We start from the raw sequence: 16076 nt of genomic DNA on the forward strand, positions 1-16076 counted from the left end.
TGTGTATATATGTGTATATATGTATATGTGTATATATGTATATGTGTATATATGTATATGTGTCTATATGTGTATATATATATATATATATATATATATATATATATATATATATATATATATATGTGTGTGTGTATTCATACATATATATTCCTCGCGCACTAATTGACTTAAAGAGCGCACTTGCTGCATGTCATGTTATCGATGCATTCTTAGACAATATGATTTGCCTGAGTGGCTAGGAGACGGTAGAAAATGGACTAGTAAGGACAAATAAAAAATAAAAATTATAATTAATTAATTAAAAAATTGTTGTTGTTTTTTTAATTGGGAATTCCCGCGGGCCGGATTTTGGACGCTGGGGGCCGTATCCGGCCCGTGGGCCGTAGTTTGGGGACCCTTGTCCTAAAGCAATAAAAAGTGTTGCCAGTTTGATTGCCAGAAACATTTTCCCCAATTCCGATGCATGTTTATACTTACTCTTTACACAATTTCAAAATCTCTTTCATAAAGCTTTTATTTTTCTAAATGACTGATTTACAATTTTTATTCAACTGTACATTTGTTGCACTACTTCTGTTTACTGTATTACAACATTCACAATTCTACTAGCTTTTATTTCAATTGCTCAATATTTCAGGGAACATTAGTTTTTCAAGACTTCCATTAAAATGCTTTAAAAAACACTATAATGTGCTAGTATTATTAAATTAGGTCTTAAAATTGGTGCTGTTAAATGTTTGACTTTTTAAAATCAGATGATTCAAACTTTAGAATTGTGTGATCGTAATTAATGATAGCAAATCACTTGTTTGCATAATTTCAAATAACTTTGAAAAAAGAACCCAATATTTGCATACAATTACAATTTTATTATAAGAATGTCTGTTTGTGTGACAATCTGTCACTTCACTTCTGTTTGTGTTTCCTTGTGTTGTGTTTATTTCCTGTCAGCTCTCATATTTGATTTCCATTTTCTGCATGTCTCTTCTGAGCGCTCGTTTCCCTCACCTGTGCCTGATTGGCAGCCCGGCACACCTGGTTGCAGTTGCCAATTAGGCTGCTATTTAAGCCTGCCTCGCCTGTTCCTCAGTGCTCGAGGATTCTTACTATGTTTTGGACCTCCGCATGCAGGACTGCTTCTCCTTATATGTGAGTGTTAAACAACTCTTACCTGGTCATTGATCTCCTGGTTCCTGCATCTTGGGGTCACAACTACTGCAGCCATGCGGGTTCCTGACAATTTGTTGTACTTGAATGCACGTCATTTATTTGCCCAACAGTATTATCTCTAATTCTATCGAGGTGTATTTTGAGTTGAAATTTGCCAGCAAGCACACCAAGCAGATTCATCTTTGCACTTACTGAAGAATTGACCTGGTTAATGATCATATACCGCCTTTCCAGTAAACATCAAAGCATCAAACCATCGTAAGGGGTAAAGGAGCAAAATGCATTGCGTGATCTTTCATCTGCATTCATACATTCTTAATGCAATGTTTATTTTTGATACATTTGCGTACGTTAACGTGTCAGCTTCCAATAGAATAAAATTGAATTAATTTTCGTTTTTTGTTTATATGTCATTATAGTAAACACAACTTTAAGTGCCATCCTTCAGTGCAATACAACTAAATAAAAACAGACGCGCACTCCCAACACATTCAAAAATATTGCATGTAACCATATTTTAAGACAGGGGTCTCAAACTCAATTTACCTGGGGGCCACTGGATGCAGAAACTGGGTGAGGCTGGGCCGCAAGAAAATATTTCTTACAAAAAATCTAACATGCACTTTTTAATGAATTCTCCTTCTTTGAATGGCTTTCCCGCCCTAGCAACCATCTCACTCACCATGTAGCTAGCTTTGACTGCTGCATCGCTCTTTTCGGTTGCTTTCTTGAAGAAATCTTGTTGCCTCAGTAGACTGGTTTTAACATTTGCAACCCGGTTCACTCTCTCATCTCCCTGGTATTTTGCATACTCCTCAGCATGTCTAGTTGTATAATGACTTTTCAAATTGTATTCCTTGTGCACCGCAACTTTCTCTGTGCAAATAAGACATGTCGGGGTGCCCCTGTGCTCAACAAAGAAATATTGCATCTCCCATTTTTCCTGGAATTGTCTTTGCTCATCACTAACCTTTCTCTTCACGACAGGCTTTGAAAAAGACATGTTTGGGGTTGTGGAATATATTTGTATTTAGCCGACGCACGGAGAATAATGTTATTTCCGCAATGTGTGTCGTTCCGCTTTTCCTCCCTACAGCAACACGGCGGTCGGCAGAAAGTACCGGGATTGCGAGCGCAAAAAAGTGACGGCTCCCGGAGTGTTATTTGACGTCATATTAAAAATATATGTAGTGTTCATCGTGTGAGACAATGCAAATTAAACAATAAAAAAAACAAATAACGGTTTGAATTGGTCCAGGTTATCAAAGACTTTATTACTGACGGACAGTTGTCGCGGTGTGACTGCAGCCACGCACGTAAGAAAACCTTCTTGTCCATGGCAACGTTTCTGTCGCTTTCACTCATTTGCCGCTTTTCCACTAACGCAGGGGTATTTTGGACCCAAATAACAAAAATCGTCTCTGTCTGGAGCCAACGGGAGGGGGGGGGGCTCGCCGTGGAGTTTACAGTTACGGTAGCATAATTAGCCACGAACGGGCTAACATCACGACTAACGTGTTACGCGTTCGATTCGCCCAGCGACTCTCTGTCGGACTATCAGCGCTGGGGTCCAGTGCACCACAGTTTTGTATTGTCGCTCGGTCCTTCGGCGCAGTGCTTCGGAAGCTACCGGACCGTTCGTCTCCCCCGCCCGGACTGTTTACAGCGGCGCCGGGGGAGGGAGCGAGAGAGAGACACACACACAGTGACAGAGAGAGCGAGCAGGCGGGCGAGCGAGGGAGGGAGGGTGGCTGAGAGGAAGGGAGGAAGAGCGCGTGCGGGTCTAGTGGGAAAGCAAAATGTTTCTCTGCTTGCATCACGCAAGTGACGTCAATGCATACTTGCCAACCTTGAGACCTCCGAATTCGGGAGATGGGGGGGGGGGGGGGGGGTTTGAGGTGTGTGTGGGGGAAGACTGAAGAGTTAGGGCTGCAAAGGATTCTGGGTATTTGTTCTGTTGTGTTTATGTTGTGTTACGGTGCGGATGTTCTTCCGAAATGTCTTTGTCATTCATGTTTGGTGTGGGTTCACAGTGTGGCGCACATTTGTAACAGTGTTAAAGTTGTTTATACGGCCACCCTCAGTGTGACCTGTATGGCTGTTGACCAAGTATGTCTTGCAGTCACTTACGTGTGTCTGCAGAAGCCGCATACAACATGTGACTGGGCCGGCACACTGTTTGTATGGAGAAAAAGACGGCGCGAAGACAGGTTGTAGAGGACGCTAAAGGCATTGCCATCACTGCACGCCTTCAATATTGTCAAGGGCCATTACCACACCATGATTGGTAGATTCCTTCAGCTCCGCACACAACGCTGTCAAGCGCCATTCATTTAAAACTTGCGGGCCGCACTAACATTGAACTTTCATATTAAGGTGGGGGCCTCAAAATAACGTCTCGCGGGCCGCAATTGGCCCACGGGCCGCGTGTCTGAGACCCCTGTTTTAAGATGTTATTACAAGAGTTCGGTAACAAGAGAACAGAAACAGAATTGCACTGTATTTTTTTTGAGGAATTAGGCATAATTTAAAATGTTCCGCAGTGGTAGAAAAAAGTCTGCTTGTTTTTGTTTTTAGCGCTCTATACCGTCTGCTTAGTTGAAATGTGTATTTGCCAATATCAAAAGTGAATACCTCAAGTCAGTGATTCTCAAACTGTGGTGAGCGTGCTCCATGTAGTGGTACGCCAAATAATAATTAAATTAGATTAATTTCATTTGATTCTTTATTTAAGTACTGTGTTTTATTATCTTATATTTAAACACAGTGTTATTGTTCAAACTAATGTTACAGTGGCCAAACACATTAAATACAGGTAAAAGCCAGTAAATTAGAATATTTTGAAAAACTTGATTTATTTCAGTAATTGCATTCAAAAGGTGTAACTTGTACATTATATTTATTCATTGCACACAGACTGATGCATTCAAATGTTTATTTCATTTAATTTTGATGATTTGAAGTGGCAACAAATGAAAATCCAATATTCCGTGTGTCACAAAATTAGAATATTACTTAAGGCTAATACAAAAAAGGGATTTATAGAAATGTTGGCCAACTGAAAAGTATGAAAATGAAAAATATGAGCATGTACAATACTCAATACTTGGTTGGAGCTCCTTTTGCCTCAATTACTGCATTAATGCGGCGTGGCATGGAGTCGATAAGTTTCTGGCACTGCTCAGGTGTTATGAGAGCCCAGGTTGCTCCGATAGTGGCCTTCAACTCTTCTGCGTTTTGGGGTCTGGCATTCTGCATCTTCCTTTTCACAATACCCCACAGATTTTCTATGGGGCTAAGGTCAGGGGAGTTGGCGGGCCAATTTAGAACAGAAATACCATGGTCCGTAAACCAGGCACGGGTAGATTTTGCGCTGTGTGCAGGCGCCAAGTCCTGTTGGAACTTGAAATCTCCATCTCCATAGAGCAGGTCAGCAGCAGGAAGCATGAAGTGCTCTAAAACTTGCTGGTAGACGGCTGCGTTGACCCTGGATCTCAGGAAACAGAGTGGACCGACACCAGCAGATGACATGGCACCCCAAACCATCACTGATGGTGGAAACTTTACACTAGACTTCAGGCAACGTGGATCCTGTGCCTCTCCTGTCTTCCTCCAGACTCTGGGACCTCGATTTCCAAAGGAAATGCAAAATTTGCATGGTTGGGTGATGGTTTGGGGTGCCATGTCATCTGCTGGTGTCGGTCCACTCTGTTTCCTGAGATCCAGGGTCAACGCAGCCGTCTACCAGCAAGTTTTAGAGCACTTCATGCTTCCTGTTGCTGACCTGCTCTATGGAGATGGAGATTTCAAGTTCCAACAGGACTTGGCGCCTGCACACAGCGCAAAATCTACCCGTGCCTGGTTTACGGACCATGGTATTTCTGTTCTAAATTGGCCCGCCAACTCCCCTGACCTTAGCCCCATAGAAAATCTGTGGGGTATTGTGAAAAGGAAGATGCAGAATGCCAGACCCAAAAACGCAGAAGAGTTGAAGGCCACTATCAGAGCAACCTGGGCTCTCATAACACCTGAGCAGTGCCAGAAACTCATCGACTCCATGCCACGCCGCATTAACGCAGTAATTGAGGCAAAAGGAGCTCCAACCAAGTATTGAGTATTGTACATGCTCATATTTTTCATTTTCATACTTTTCAGTTGGCCAACATTTCTAAAAATCCCTTTTTTGTATTAGCCTTAAGTAATATTCTAATTTTGTGACACACGGAATTTTGGATTTTCATTTGTTGCCACTTCAAATCATCAAAATTAAATGAAATAAACATTTGAATGCATCAGTCTGTGTGCAATGAATAAATATAATGTACAAGTTACATCTTTTGAATGCAATTACTGAAATAAATCAAGTTTTTCAAAATATTCTAATTTACTGGCTTTTACCTGTATACTTGTTGAATAAAACTTCTGCCTTGTTTTTGATTAATACTTAGTCCTACTACGCTATTGCATTTTAATGTTGGTAATTATGGGGGTACTTGGAGAGCCAAGTGTTTTCGTGACAAAAATAATAACTTTTTTTTACAATCATTATGAAAGACATGACGATGAATGTTATTTTTTTGCATTTTAATATTAAACAAATTCAGTCAAAAGTCCGCTTACAATGTGTATAGGCGCTGTTCAATTCAAAACATCTTAACGCCTCCATTAAGGTTATACATGATGTAAGTATATATGGAATGTCGTAAGGGGCACATTTATAATAACATTTATTATTGGGCTCTGTACCGAGGATGTCGTTGTGGCTTGTGCAGCCCTTTGAGACTTTTGTGATTTAGGGCTATATAAATAAACATTGATTGATTGATTTACATATTTTGATCATTTTAAGCATACGCGGCACATTCATTTCAAAACGCATCACAACGTTTCCTTTTTCCTTTCTTTATCACTGATTAGTCACTAAAGACTTCATGAGAGCCAACAAACATAATAACACATCACTTACTGTACAATGTCTGCTGTCATTAGGATGCCGACTGCTCGGATGTTCATATATTGCCATTTAGATTAAACATGTCTCATAATCCTCGCAAAGAAACAGGTTCAGGGCCGAGGGAACTAGGGCTTTTCGTGTCGTTCTCGCCAGTTCCAGGTTCTAAAATCGGTGTCAAAGTGTCCCATCATGTCGGATTACCTACTCAGACCTCCCATGTCCAGGTAAGAGACATGATTTATCCAGAATAATCTTACAGGGAGCAAGGAAGTGAGGAAAAAGATGACCACTCGATGATGTAAACATAGGGAGACATTGAAGTGATTACGTCGCCGCTGTGCATAGTTGGTGTTAGCGCTTATAACAACAATATCACAAGTACTTGGTTGATGTTCAATTCACGAAATGTAAATGGAGTATTGTTGCCGCTTTTTGAATGTTTTTTATCAGATTTTTTGGGCGGAATAGAGGACCTCCCATTGGCTTGTTGTAAGGGGACTTTTATTTGTGTTTATTTAATATTTAGAATGCATTAAAAAAAACGTATGTCTAAAGGACTTTCATAATAATTGTGAACGATAGACAAAATTCCCCCCAAAAAGTGCAGTACCCCTTTAAGTGATCCCTGGTCCCCCTGGCAACGCTAAAGATGCTATCTCCTCACTAAGAGGCCTGCGTCCGCCACACAATGCTTGTTTTATTTTAAGCCTTGTTGCTACATAAGGCAGGCAATGCCAGCTATTCCGTGTGCAGAGCATCATCAAAGTGGTGCACGCTGGCCAGCATGTGATGTTCTAACCTACTCGGGTTGCGGTCTGAAAGCATGCTTCAGTGGCTGGCCGCGTCTCCTTGACCCTCCCCGACACCCACCATCCCCTCGTCACCCCTCTCTGACTGTAAGGAGATTGCAGTTCAGTTGTAATGATGTCATGACGCATGCCGTTAGTGTAAAAGTCGGAGGCACCATGCTAAATGTCGATTTTATTGCTCCAAATATGTATGACCTCGATGGCATTTATTCACACATGAAATACATTACTTTTATTGAGTATCACAGTGACTGTGTTTGTGGTAATTTATGGCTTTTTTTAAAATAAAAAATAGTAAATACAATGAAGTTGTTCCGTGGTTAAACTGTGGTCATATAGCTATCAAGTAACATTATTACGGACAATGGCAATAAAACTATAACTTTTTGTTACCCAGTGTTAACTAGTCATGATGCGACGGAAATTTGGACTGATTTCACATTTCACGACAGTGAATGCAAGTTTAAACATAAGTTAACCGAAACAATTAGCTACGTAAAAAAATGTACAAACCCCAAAACCAGTGAAGTTGGCAGGTTGTGTAAATCGTAAACAAAATCAGAATACAATGATTTGCAAATCCTTTTCAACCTATATTCGACAAGATACTTAACATTCGAACTGTTGTTATTTTTTTGCAAATATTAGCTCATTTGGGATTTGATGCCTGCAACATGTTTCAAAAAAGCTGGCACAAGTGGCAAAAAAGACTGAGAATGTTGAGGAATGCTCATTAAACACTTATTTGGAACATCCCACAGGTGAACAGGCTAATTGGGAACAGGTGGGTGCCATGATTGGGTATAAAAGTAGATTCCATGAAATGCTCAGTCATTCACAAACAAGGATGGGGCGAGGGTCACCACTTTGTGGACAAATGTGTTAGCAAATTGTCGAACAGTTTAAGAACATCATTTCTCAACGAGCTATTGCAAGGAATTTAGGGATTTCACCATCTACGGTCTATAATATCATCAAAACTTTCAAAGAATCTTTAGCAATCAGTGCATGAAGCGATGATATTACGGACCTTCGATCCCTCAGGCGGTACTGTATCAAAAAGCGACATCAGTGTGTAAAGGATATCCCCACATGGGCTCAAGAACACTTCAGAAATCCCCTGTCAGTAACTACAGTTTGTCGCTACATCTGTAAGTGCAAGTTAAAGCTCTACTATGCAAAGCAAAAGTCATTTATCAACAACACCCAGAAACGCCGCCATCTTCGCTGGGTCTGAGCTCATCTAAGGTGGACTGATGCATAGTGGAAAAGTGTTTTGTGGTCTGACGAGTCCACATTTCAAATTGTTTTTGGAAACTGTGGACGTCGTGTCCTCCGGAACAAAGAGGAAAAGAACCATTCGGATTGTTTTTGGTGCAAAGTTGAAAAGCCAGCATCTGTGATGGTATGGGGGTGTATTGGTGCCCAAGACATAGGTAACTTGCACATCTGTGAAGGCACCATTAATGCTGAAAGGTACATGCAGGTTTTGGAGCAACATATGTTGCTATCCAAGCAACGTTATGAAAACGTGTGGCTCAATATGAAGTCTAAAATACCACAGAGACCCCGGACTGTTGAACAACTTAAGCTGTACATCAGGCAATAATGGAATCGACCTCTCCCTAGCTAGTAGCAATAGCTTATATTTACACATTGATGTTTCAAAAGCATATTGAATAATTCCAAATATTAATATTAAGACAATTCATGCAAGTGTAAAAAAAAAAAAAAAAAAAGATTTACCAGACCTGCGAATAAAAAACCAAACACAAACATCATTGTGTTCGTAGCAGCTAGTAATGGAGCATGTTGAACCTCAAAGATTTGTTCAGATTCCAAGATCTCTGATAATCAACTGTCCCGCAAGTGTACAATGAAGTTAAGGCTTATCTATATGATGTGGCGCGCCTTCCACCTAACCCTTTTTTCCCCATACGGTCATACAGCATGAAGCCTTGGGATTGCTGTCAAAAAAAAAGCATAACCCACATTCACGGACAACGGCCGAAACAAAACACTGCAAGCTACCGTTATGCTGCTTGGCTAGTTTGGGATTTTTAGACATAAACTTAGATTTAGACAACCTGTATTGGACTACAAGGGAGATTGTTGCAATGCACATGTGTGCACCTGTAGTTAACTTAAACCTACAAATGTTCTATGTAGTAGTAGTAGTAGTAGTATTTGCATTCCAACATTCCATTCCCACTCAAAGATTTAATCCTCTTGCTCGTGTTGCATGTGTGTGTTTGTGTGCATTATTTTCCAGTTTTCGCTTCCGCTTCTTTCATGGCAGATTAGCTTCAAATGCAAGCTTTAAAGATTAATGATGGCCTGGCAACCATATTTTTGTGTGCACAACAATATTTTTGCGCATTATTGACTCAAAATCAAGATTGATTGATTGATTAATTCAATAAATGTTAGATTGTGGATAGGGATGTCCGATAATGGCTTTTTGCCGATATCCGATATTCCGATATTGTCCAACTCTTTAAAAAGATATCAACCGATACCGATATCAACCGATATATACAGTCGTGGAATTAACACATTATTATGCCTGATTTGGACAACCAGGTATGGTGAAGATAAGGTACTTTAAAAAAATAAAAAATAAAATAAAATAAGATAAATAAATGAAAAACATTTTCTTGAATAAAAGAGAAAGTAAAACAATATAAAAACAGTTACATAGAAACTAGTAATTAATGAAAATAAGTGAAATTAACTTTTAAAGGTTAGTACTATTAGTGGACCAGCAGCACGCACAATCATGTGTGCTTACGGACTGTATCCCTTGCAGACTGTATTGATATATATTGATATATAATGTAGGAACCAAAATATTAATAACCGAAAGAAACAACCCTTTTGTGTGAATGAGTGTAAATGGGGGAGGTTTTTTTTTTTTGGGTTGGTGCACTAATTGTAAGTGTACCTTGTGTTTTTTATGTTGATTTAATAAAACATTTAAAAAAATAAAATAAAAAAATAAAAAAATGATACCGATAATAAAAAAAACGAAACTGATAATTTCCGATATTACATTTTAACGCATTTATCGTCCGATAATATCGGCAGGCCGATATTATCGGACATCTCTAATTGTGGACTAATCTCATAATTATATGCTTATCATCTATCTATCTATAAAACATAGCTGAATATGTATCCCCTAAAACAGAATTGGTATGAAGTCAACTTAAAGGGGAACATTATCACCAGACCTATGTAGGCGTCAATATATACCTTGATGTTGCAGAAAAAAGACCATATATTTTTTTAACCGATTTCCGAACTCTAAATGGGTGAATTTTGGCAAATTAAACGCCTTTCTATTATTCGCTCTCGGAGCGATGACGTCACAACGTGACGTCACATCGGGAAGCAATCCGCCATTTTCTCAAACACATTACAAACACCGAGTCAAATCAGCTCTGTTATTTTCCGTTTTTTCGACTGTTTTCCGTACCTTGGAGACATCATGCCTCGTCGGTGTGTTGTCGGAGGGTGTAACAACACGAACAGGGACGGATTCAAGTTGCACCAGTGGCCCAAAGATGCGGAAGTGGCAAGAAATTGGACGTTTGTTCCGCACACTTTACCGACGAAAGCTATGCTACGACAGAGATGGCAAGAATGTGTGGATATCCTGCGACACTCAAAGCAGATGCATTTCCAACTGGACTTGACAGATCAGCTTTCAGGAAAAGAGAGCGGATGAGGGTATGTCTACAGAATATATTAATTGATGAAAATTGGGCTGTCTGCACTCTCAAAGTGCATGTTGTTGCCAAATGTATTTCATATGCTGTAAACCTAGTTCATAGTTGTTAGTTTCCTTTAATGCCAAACAAACGCATACCAATCGTTGGTTAGAAGGCGATCGCCGAATTCGTCCTCGCTTTCTCCCGTGTCGCTGGCTGTCGTGTCGTTTTTGTCGGTTTCGCTTGCATACGGTTCAAACCGATATGGCTCAATAGCTTCAGTTTCTTCTACAATTTCGTTTTCGCTACCTGCCTCCACACTATAACCATCCGTTTCAATACATGCGTAATCTGTTGAATCGCTTAAGCCGCTGAAATCCGAGTCTGAATCCGAGGTAATGTCGCTATAGCTTGCTGTTCTTTCCGCCATGTTTGTTTGTGTTGGCTTCACTATGTGACGTCACAGGAAAATGAATGGGTGTTTATAACGATGGTTAAAATCAGGCACTTTGATGCTTTTTTTAGGGATATTGCGTGATGGGTAAAATTTTGAAAAAAACTTCGAAAGATAAAATAAGCCACTGGGAACTGATTTTTAATGGTTTTAACCCTTCTGAAATTGTGATAATGTTCCCCTTTAATTACAAAAAAGTTGTGAAAAATTAAAAACTTGATTTAAAAAAAAATAGAATAGCCTCAATTCTAGAAGGAAATAAAACGTTTAAAATGACCCTCATACAAGGAACAGGAACAGGTGTGAGGGCCAGTGCTCAGTGGCAGACAATGGGAGCACCCAGGAAGTGGAAACTAAAAATAAGAGCACTGGAACGGAAATAACACCAAAACATGAACATAATAACTAACAGCCCAACACTGCCATGCAGGGTCAGGACAGTCAAACCATCATTTTTTTTAATTAAAATGTTGATATTGATGAATCACGATTGATTACTTGGTTGCATAATTCAAATGAACTTGAATGGGACCTTTTATGCAAAACCAACTTTTCTAACCTATTAGTACCTGCTGTTGTGTATTTGGGATCTGCAAAAGTCGAGAAAATTCAATTTCAAACCGTGCGCCGATATTTGTAGAACAATCTAGCCTTCCTTCAGACTGTACTCCTTCCAAACGAGCTGTTTGTAATTTGCTATGTCCTTTGACACTTTTTCACCCGGTGACGTCAGCAAATTATCCATATATGGTAAAGATTTACCCGAAGAGTCTTGCGCGAGTCCGCCATTGTAGTCCGCGTTGTAGTCCGTAAGCTCCTTTTACGCTATCATCTTGTGGGGCAGACTGGCTCGTACATGCACATGCATCCTCCACTGCTGCCATTTCTAATACAAAGTAGCGTATACTTCTAAATAGGGTTTTCCCGATACCAATATTTTGGTACCGGTACCAAAATGTATTTGAATACTTTTCAATACTTTTCTAAATAAAGGGGACCACAAAAAATGGCATTATTAGCTTTATTTTAACAACAAATCTTAGACATACATATGTTTCTTTTTGCAATCAAAGAACAATTTTGTCCTTAAATAAAATAGTGAACATACAAGACAACTTGTCTTTTAGTAGTAAGTAAACAAACAAAGGCTCCTAATTTAGTCTGCTGACTTATGCAGTAACATATTGTCATTTATCATTCTATTATTTTGTCAAAATTATAAAAGGCAAGCTGTAAAAATTGAATACTATTCCACTTGTTTTGGATGATACCACGAATTTAGGTATCGATCCGATACAAGTCGTTACAGGATCATGCATTGGTCATATTCAAAGTCCTAACGTGTCCAGGGATGTGTTTACTGAGTTTGTAAACATAATATATATTTTTTTAAAATGGAAAAAAGATTTTGTGACGATAAAAACTAGATGTAATCATAGTAGTATCGACTAGATACGCTATTGTACTTGGTATCATTACAGTAGATGTCAGGTGTAGATCCACCCATGGCATTTGTAAGTACTCCGTGATTGTGCGCTGCCGAACATGCTCCTCTGCTCCTAAACCAAGCAATGTCATGACGTGATGGCGCGACGTCGTGCGCGTTGGGAACCGGTACTTTTCAAACAGAGTATAGTACCGTTTTTGATTTATTAGTACCGCGATACTATACTAGTACCGGTATACCGTACAAACCTAATTTTAACTTATACAGTTTCTGCCAGTAGAACCCATACAGAGGTGCTAAAAACTACAACATGGCTAACGGGTAGAAGACGCAGTCGAAGTGGAGGCACGTAAATAAGACCACCCACAAAATGGCACATCCTGAAGAGACGGTCAGAAAAAAGCTCAAAGGCTGCCTTTAAAACATAATCAATGCAACATTTCAACCAAAGAACCACTAGTATATGTTATTAAAGTGTTTCAAATGTAACACAACAATACAAAAGACCCCAATATTTTTACACACTTGCAAAGTTATTGTCAGATTGTCATACACAAGCATTTTCTTTATATATTTTATATTTTTAAGTTATTTGCTCAAAACCTAAGAAAAAGTAAAAGTATCATCTTAAGTGTATTTTGCAGAGAAATTTACCACTCAGATTCACCCATCTAATCTTGGTACTGACGAATGCAATGACCATGAATTGTTTCTGTTTAGTTTTTACGCCAGATGCCCTGATGACCCAATCCTAGTCTGGAATCAAACCTACGCCTTCTGTCGTGAAAGGCAAACATGTTTGCTATCACACCACCAGGGATCAAGGCTTTTCTAAAAAGTTAACTCCAAGCTTTATTTAAAAAGAATAATAATATTAGATATTTTACAATGATAAATAACCTGTTGAAATCACACATTTAAGATGTGCAAAAGTTACTGCAGAAAGTGCACACATAATATTAATAACTAAAATCTGGTCTGCCTCTACTTTATATGACATCAAGTGGATTTTTTTTGAGAGACTCTCATCAGTTAGTAAATAAAAGGCATGATCTCAAACGCTAGGTCATCAGTTTCCATGGCTTTAGGAGGTTCTCAACTCGTTAGCTCTACATTCTCCTCGGAGTTCAAGCGTCTGCGGGACTTTTCACTGGCAGCAAAAGAACATTTGAACCCTTTTCCAAGGCTGCCGGCACACGCCAGCTTGCACGCTTCCCCAAAGTTTTGACCGCCGCCGCCTCCGTAATTATTCCCAAAGAACATCTCAGTTTTTTTTTGAATTGTGGGAGTTTGTATGAATAATATTATTATTTGTTTTGATTGTATTCAAAGAGTGTTATGTTTTTCTTATTTCATATATTTTTTTGTATAATCTATGTGTAATTAATTTAACAATATACAATTGTAAACCAATGTGTTATATCCCATTTCTATATTGTACATCTAATTGTATTATTATATTTAGCATATACTTTAGCTTCACTGAATAAGAACTTTGTATTTTCCTTTTAAGAATGATTATAATAAATTTTTTTAAGTGGTGAATTCGTAATGAGATTTTGATTTGGAGCTTTGGTTTTGGTGAAGGACAGGAAATGTGGGTGGCAAACATATTAGCGGAGTCCGCTAATGTACGTGCATACCAAAAGCGGACCCTGGACAAGTTGCCATCTCATCGCAGATAAATGTATTTAAATCAAATGTATTAAATGTATTTATTTATGTATTTAAATTTTCTTTTTCTTTTTAACAAAATTTAAAAAAAGTATATTATAACTACAAACGGGGAAATAAATATAATGAAAAATAATAATAAATGTATTATATTATTTAATATGTTTATTTACGCGTTTGTAATTATTGTATTTTTTTTTTACAAAATGTAAAAAAATATATATACCGGTAATAATTACAAACGCAAAAATAAATATAATAAAAAAATTAAAAAAATGTATTATGCATCCATTTTCTACCGCTTGTCCCTTTTGGGGTCACAGGGGGTCACTGGGGCCTATCTCAGCTGCATTCGGGCGGTAGTCGGGGTACACCCTGGACAAGTCGCTACCTCATCGCAGATACAGTAAGTGTATTTAAATTAAATGGATTCAATGTATTTGTTTATGTATTTAACTTTTCTTTTTTTTCTTAACAAAATGTAAAAAAATTTATAATAACTACAAACAGGGAAATAAATATAATGAAAAATAATAATAAATGTGAAGTGAAGTGAAGTGAATTACATTTATATAGCGCTTTTTCTCAAGTGACTCAAAGCGCTTTACATAGTGAAACCCAATATCTAAGTTACATTTTTAAACCAGTGTGGGTGGCACTGGGAGCAGGTGGGTAAAGTGTCTTGCCCAAGGACACAACGGCAGTAACTAGGATGGCGGAAGCGGGGAGCGAACCTGCAACCCTCAAGTTGCTGGCACGGCCGCTCTACCAACCGAGCTATACCGCCCTCTGTATACATTTTGTATGTATTATATTATTTATTATGTTTATTTACACGTTTGTAATTATTATATTTTTTTTGCAAAATATTAAAAAAATATATAATTACAAACGTGGAAATAAATATAATAAAAAAAATTATAATAAATGTATTATATTTATCATATTTATTTACGTGTTTGTAATTTTTTTTTAAATCTTTTTTACATTTTGTTATTTTATTTAGTTTTATTCCAAAATGTACTTGTAGGGGTGTAGAACTTCACTTTTTCCTTCTTTAAATTTTTTTTAGTATTATTTATTTAGCAACATGATTGATTGATTGATTGAAACTTTTATTAGTAGCTTGCACAGTACAGTACATATTCCGTACAATTGACCACTAAATGGTAACACCCGAATACGTTTTTCAACTTGTTTAAGTCGGGGTCCACGTAAAACAATTCATGAGAGCATCAACATATTAGAAACATCTCCTATGATGCAAAAATGTCAACGATATTGGATTTTTTTCTAAAAGTACGATTTTACTTACGCAGCTTAAATCTGCAATGCACCAAAAGCAAGCCAACATAATTTAGCAAACCGGCTTTTCCTTTCTTTCTTTTTTTTTACTACAGAAAAGGCAACAAAACCATGAATAAAAACCTCAAATGCTCCTCCAACTTGGCCAGGTGCATCATGGCCCTTCCAGGACATATTTTTGCCACAATTAAGCTTCTGCAACATGCTGTGGAGTTTAGGAAATGATGTCATTTTGTGGAGGTAAAAAAAGACCAAACAGTTGTTTTTGTGCCTGTTATGGCCTGAATGTCTTTGGGGAGCTCAAAGCACGTTGCATAGACCAGACGGGGTCCGTCTATACGCACCACCTAGCCTACGAATGGATTCCGTGATTCTGATCTTCCTTTTTTTTCTGCCTTGGCTCTTTGTCCCCATTGTGAAGACTCGGGGAAAAGACAGAGAGAACGAGGATGGAGGGAAGAAAAAACAAGTTTGACCGAAGCCCAGTCAATTATCTCCCAGGTGTTTGACTGATTGTAAGCGATCGCGGTGGCTTGTTCCCACGAGC

At 38.4% G+C, this 16076-nt stretch overlaps 1 long non-coding RNA gene across 1 annotated transcript in view; it reads left to right on the forward strand.

Moving 5' to 3' along the window:
• The first annotated feature begins 1099 nt into the window (after positions 1-1099).
• The window catches only part of LOC133605769 (uncharacterized), a 34912-nt gene continuing 19935 nt past the window's right edge, over positions 1100-16076 (forward strand). The window contains exon 1 of the long non-coding RNA XR_009815179.1: positions 1100-1152. This is a non-coding gene — a long non-coding RNA (uncharacterized lncRNA). The remainder of the gene's footprint in view (positions 1153-16076) is intronic.

Source organism: Nerophis lumbriciformis, linkage group LG05 (assembly GCF_033978685.3).
Source record: "Nerophis lumbriciformis linkage group LG05, RoL_Nlum_v2.1, whole genome shotgun sequence".
NCBI lineage: Eukaryota > Metazoa > Chordata > Actinopteri > Syngnathiformes > Syngnathidae > Nerophis > Nerophis lumbriciformis.